Here is a 6,648-nt window from a genome sequence, read left to right as displayed (position 1 = left end):
ATGATTTCATGCGGTTTTTGTGAGGGGTCCTGTTATGTGACAACGTTTTATGTTGGGTTTGTTGTGGTTTTTCTTATGTCTTGTTGGTTATGTCCTTTTTTCAAAAAGCAAATTGTTCGTGGTATGGGTTTGTCTTTCGACTTTTTTGTGTTTTATTATTTCTTTCTTAGACTTTATAATAGTCTTCAAAAGAATAAATTATCCAGTTTTAAACTGGGTTAATCCGGTTTGGGTACCGTTGGTTTCCTTTTCTTAGTCATGCTGTTATTCTATGATTTGTGGTATTTAGTAAGCTGCGTTGGTTATTTTTGTTTAGTATATGATTCCTTTCCAACCGGGTTAAAGGAAAGTTTGAAACATGTTATTATATGTTAGAGTTGTTGAGTGTGAAAACTTGAAACTGAAATTCATTATTTTAAACAATTCTTCGTGGGCGAGCTGTGCGAGTGTGGATAGAATTTCTGTGCGAATAAATGAGAATTATCAAAAGGTTAGTACTGCATTTGCATTTTATTAATTTACTGCATAGAATTTGGAAATTTACTGCTAGTTATGGGGGAATTTTAAGTTACAAATTTTCATCATAATTAGATTTACTGCTTGTGGGGAAAATTTTAGAAATGAATTTACTGCATTGGTATTAAATTTATAAATTTATAAGTGTAAGAGATTAATAGAATTGTTGAAATCTGTTTGATGAAATTTGCGATCTTTATTTGTCTTTTGTGGTTTTTGTAGGTGATCGTCGGATGAAGGCTAAAAATCTAAAGAAAACATGAATAAAGTATGGTGAGTTTTTTAATATTTTAATTAGTTAGTAATATTCATTTAATTCATACTTACCTGTTAGTCGTCGGGGAAAAAACCGTGGGGGAAGATGTCGTGAATTAGTTCTGAAGTTGTTAGTAGTTTAGCTAAGATGCGGATGATATTTTTAGTCTGAAGCAGTGGCCAAAGCAATTGAAGTGCCTTAATAGTGGTTAGTTCTTCAGTGCCAACTGCAAACTCATAAGGTGTGTTTTGGATTAGATTATATAATTTGTGATTGAATTTAGTGTTGTGGATGAATTCTAAAATTGGGATTTCTATAGGTTGTACAAACTCGTGCGGGATAAGGAAGGGTCGGGATTCTTCGGCGTTGAAGGTCTTGGTGATGGGACAGAAGATGTACATTTGGGTTATGGGATCATAATTGCGAAGAATACCATGAAGGTTAGTATCTTTAATGCAATATGTGAAATTTAGGAAAAATGGTGAAGTGTATTTGGAATTAATGAATTGAAAGCGATGGTGTGGTTGTCTAGAGGGTGTGTGTAGGTCAAAGTGATTTTGGATGAAGCGATAATAACTATATGTGTGGGTTTGTTTAGTGCGCAACATAATATCGTGTGAGCAGTGTAAATCTCTGTCGTGTGGTGCAAGGAAATGAAAGGTTAGTGAAAATATTTGGAAGCGCTCTTTAAAACTTTCGTATGCTTGTGTGTCTGTTAGTGCTTCTGAAATAATGTGATCAAACTTTCGGTCAAAGATGTTTAGTGTAAATATATATGGTGTCTTGATGAAAAATTTCTCGGTATTTTGTGGATTAGCGAAGCGATCGTCGTCTAAGAATTGATCTTGGTTAGCTCTGATGATGTTGTGATCATAGTATTCGAGTGTATATTCGTTAGTTCTAGGTGCAGTGTGTGTTTTTAGTGATTTTTTATATCCAACGTAAGTAAATTGTCTAGCGGTTAGTGGTGTAGTGAGTCGATATAGCATGTCCGTATTTCGCTCTATATCGATGTGAGTGTTAGATAAAGGTAAGCAAAGAGGGTTAGTAAAATGATAATATGAGGTCCAAGAGAGAGTGGGCATTAAAACGTATTCATCTACAAAGTTGCGTGTTTCGTTAGTGTCGTGGGGGGTGTTTAAGGTGTATTGTGGGAATGAGGGTAAGGTGATGGCTAAAAATTCTTTTGTGTTAGTATGCTTGGGGTGGTTGATGTATTCACGGGCTGTTCCTGGTTTTGCTGGGAAAGGATGGTTGGGGAACTTTCTTTTTAAAGTGCGGTAAGCTCTATTAGTGTTGAGTGAAGATTCAGTTGATGTGGATGATGGTGCTAATGATTCAGTATAATTTGAAGAGGGTGTAGGGGTAGGGGGGTTGGATGAATTTATTGTGGAGGAGATTTGGTTTATTGTTGGGGTATGGAGGTGGTAGGGTTGTTGTTGAAGGGTAATAAAATTATCTAGCTCTGGGGAGATTCGGGGGGTGTCTGGAGAATGAGATGATTGGTCAGAATGAAGTGAGGAGTAGGTTGGGGTAACTTGGGAAGCATAAGAGGGTGTGGGAGTGATTGGGTCAGGGTTATTGGATAATATGGGTTGAAAAGGGGGTTGAGAAAAATTAGAAGAATTATGAAAATGATTTGATGGGGATGGTTCTGAGTCGGCAAATTCATCGGGGGTTTCAATATTCGGGTTATTGAGTTGTGAGATGGAATATAAAACTGAGATGTGTGAATTAGTGTCGGAATTCATGCCTGATGTTACATTACTAGATGGAAAATCGGGTGGCGGAAAAGCAAAAAGTGGTATTATTGGGATTGGAGAGGTAAGATTGGTTGGGTGGGAATTTGATCGGTGTAGTGATCCAAGTTGGCGGCTCATCGTGGGCTAAAAAAATGATTATTTTGAGACTGAAAAGCGGTGGTATGGGGTTGTTCAATAATTTGTTCATAAGTATTTTGATCTTGTGACTGGTGTGTCATTATATGTTGGATGGGACTTTGTGATGTGGTGAGTCGAAAATTTGGATTATGTGTGATGGCTAAATTTCGAAAATTTCGTGGGACTAGGGATAGTGGATGGTTATTTGGTAGGGGTGGTAATTGTGGTGCCGTTGGCGTTATGTCTACATTGTTATGTTCTTCGTCGTATGTATTTTGTCGTGTTGCTATTTTTGTGTTATATTCTTTTATTTGTGCGTCTAAAAGAATTTTGTTTATAGATGTAGAAAAGATTCCAAAAAATCCTGCAAAGAGTATGCGTGCTACGCTTGCTTGTCTGTTTACTTGTGTGTGTATAGCACATGTGTTGTAGATTCCTTTTAAAAGTGAGAAAAGAAATCCAATAAAGTTGAACATTGCGTATAAAATAGTCAATTTTTCTAAGATGTAGTAGGGCCATCCTAGAAAATCGAGGATCTCATTTTTGAGTGTAACAAAGCTAAAAATGTTAATTGGTGATATATCTTGGGGACGGTATTTTTCACCGTTTAGATATATATAATCTTTAATGTCTTTAAAATATCCGCTATAGTCTTGCGTGTAGATATCGGCAAATCCTGCGGTTTCTGCAAGTTTGCGTAAATTTTGGTCTATTGATTGTCTTTGTATAGTGTCCATTTGTGTTAATAATTCTTGGAATTGTTGTGTTCTAATGTGATGTTGAATATCTGATTTTGAATAGATTCCTATTGATTGTAAGTCTATATTTGGGTTTCGAGCAATAGCGCGAATGCTTTCTGGTGAAAATTTTTTGAGTGATTGCATTAATGTGGGATATGGAGTGAGAAGATAATATTTATTTTCATCAGGGTTTAGTTGTACTACATTGTGGCTGTTTTCTGATCCACATGGGACTGCGGTATCCCAGAAATAGGTTCTTCGTGAAAGTGTATCCACGAAATGTACTTTATTCTTATAAAAGATAGGGATTCTTTTATAACATCGTTTATCTTCAAAAACGTATAGTGGTGATACTTTTTTAGTACAAGTATAAAACCATAAGATGTTTCCTTCATAGTCTAAAAAATTTGATCTATTTCCAGATAATAAGTATCCTGCATAGGGTATTTTTAATACTGCTAGTGCAAGTGATTGTAATATTTGTGTTCGTTCTAATTCGCATAGTTGGTGTAGTGTTTCTAATTCGGAGAGTGACATTTCTTGAAAAATTCGGCTAATTGTATAATCTAGTTTCATATCTAAATGAATATCATAGTGGATATTACCGAAATATGTAGTATTCATTAGTGATAATTCTTGTAAGCGTGTGCTTCTGGTGTCATGGGGTTTTAGATGTCCACCAGGTTGTCCGTTACTTTTTTCAAAATTAACTGGTATATAGGATGTTCCTTCGTTTGGAGGATGACCTGTGGCATATGGGTCGATTTTTATTTTTCCAGTGGTCATGTCGAATCCTTTTTCGTATTCAACTAATATTTCAGAGTATTGTGTTCTGTGAAGTGGATTCCTGTATTTACATGCAAGTTCTGTTTCTTGATATATTTGAAAACGTGTCAATTTATTTTCTATATTGTGTATGTTTCTAAAATTAGAACTTAGTTTTCGTGATGGATGGACTTGTTCATATGGAATTGATTGGATAAAATATTTTTCGTGAAATTTTATCATACGAGCGTGTATTTTTGCTACTTGAAATGTTGTACATGTATCTTCGGGGAACCAAACAATGGTTGCTTGTGTTCTCGTTGTAGGGTCGCAATAACCTTGATCATTTTTACAAGGTAATCGGATTCCTTGATAGATCATTGTATTATCTGATAAATCTCGTGTTAGTTGTATTTTTTCGAGTTGTATTTTCCAATCAAAAAACATTATTTCTTGGTATCCTTTATTTTTTGTGTCTGCTTTGCAGTTTGATGGGTCATTTATACCAATGTGTGGTATCCAATGTTTATCGTGTAGGTCATAGGTTAATCGTCCGTGTGCGCCGTTATACGGGTATTTTTCGTCTAGTTTTATATGTCCTTGGTGTCTTTCAAGTTGTGATTGATGTACAGAGTCTGAAAAAACTTGAAAATTAACTAACTTTCTTGCGGAGTTTTTATTTTGTGTGATGTTTAGTCTAAGTAATTCACTTTTACAATCGTCGGGATTGAGATGTAAAAGACGTTCTATATTACTCTGATAGAATGATTCATGGTCAAGTCGGTTTTTGTTTCCGTTCGAGACTTGTGAACAATGTACTTTCTTTTCGGAAAATGTTGCTGTGAATTTATAACCTGTAACTGTTGTTGCTCGGGCTTTTGAATAGAGTGTTGCTATTACATCTGTGGTTTCTATAGCTTGTGGTTCTGTTTCACATTAAGATACTTGATTTGTTGCGTATTTATGTAGTGTTTTTTGTTCATTTTCTTCACAATCGTAATGTGTTACTAATAAATCTTGTGGTCCTGTACGAGGGGAAGGGTTTATGTTTTGATTTGAGATTACTAGAAAAAGGAGTTGGAGAAAAATTAATAATTTTAGAATATACATGTGTATGATAACCCTGAGTATGGATTATAAAATGTAATGTAGCCAATTGTGTTTTTGGTATATCTGTCGTATTTGTATATTACTTCAGTAGTTATAAACGGTGGTGGTAGTGATTGAGCTGTTATGTTAGGTGGGTTTAATGGGTAGGGATGTTGGGTAATATTGTTTAACTTAACTGTGATTTCAAACTTTAATTGTAAACTGTTTTGTTGGAGTATTTGAATATTGTGATCACGGATATCGTTGTGAATATCTTGGCGATATTGTAATCTATTAAGTGCCCAGTTATGAAGGCGGTTACTTTCTTGATGTTGTCCAAATAATGGTGGAGGTGCTGTAAATGTATTCCAATCTAATATTAAAGGAATATTTATTGATGATTGTTCTCGATATCTGGCGTCGAGGTTATTTGGAAAATTTAAGTTAAAAGGTGGTGGTGAAATCTGGCTTATTGATGGTGTTGATGGTAGTGATAATGTTTCTGGTAATGATGAGGATGTTGTTGTATCCGTAGAAATATCTATTGGATTATTGACTAAATTTAATTCACCTTGTGTAAATGAATGTGTTGTCCAATATGGTAGTCGTGATGCCTGGTTTGGGGGGTTAAAGGGATTTTCACGTATTTGTTCAGATGTTGGTGTTGAACCTAAGTAATCTGATGGTAGGCTTGAGGTGCTACGTTGTGAAAGAAGCGTAGGGGTTTCTGGTAATATACCAATGGGGTTTTCTGGAGTGTTTTGTGATGGGGATTGAGGTATATCAAAATGAACTCGGGGAGTTTGAAAATTTCTGTTTCGTCGAGGATGTATAATTTGTCTATTTATTTCGACTGTATTTTGGTTTTGACTAGGATTTCTTATTATACTTAGTTCTTGTGGTAGTGTTGGGTATAGGTTATATGTTGGTTCGCTTAAAGGTGCTTGTCGTTGAACTGGTTCTAGTGGTTCTGATAAACGAGCATGTCGTTCTTCAAAAGTGTATGGATTGTCTTGAAAAGAAATTCGTGTAGATGTTTGAGGATTTTGAGTGATTGAAGGTGGTGTTGGGTTATCTTGGGATGATGTCGGTGAAGACTGACTCTGTGACTGTTGGGTAGCAATTTTTGATGGATTTTTGAATTGTTACTTTAGTGGGAAGGTTTATGTTTATTATAATATTCTTCCAAAAAAAGAATTAGAAGGATTGTTGCTAGGGCAAATGTGAAGATTGCTTTCTTTATACATTTACATATTGTCAAAATGAGGGATGATAAAAATGTTATGAAAATTACAAACAATAAAAAAATATCAGTTCTACTGAAAATTTTTCGTATCATTTAGACAAGTTATATGAATCGTACCTGTGGATGTAATCAAGGGTTTTGGAAAGTTGGAGGAAT

The sequence above is a fragment of the Symsagittifera roscoffensis genome, chromosome 9, assembly GCF_963678635.1.
Source record: "Symsagittifera roscoffensis chromosome 9, txSymRosc1.1, whole genome shotgun sequence".
Classification (NCBI taxonomy): domain Eukaryota; kingdom Metazoa; phylum Xenacoelomorpha; order Acoela; family Convolutidae; genus Symsagittifera; species Symsagittifera roscoffensis.
The sequence above is the reverse complement of the archived record's forward strand: the minus strand, read 5'-3'. Positions refer to the sequence as shown.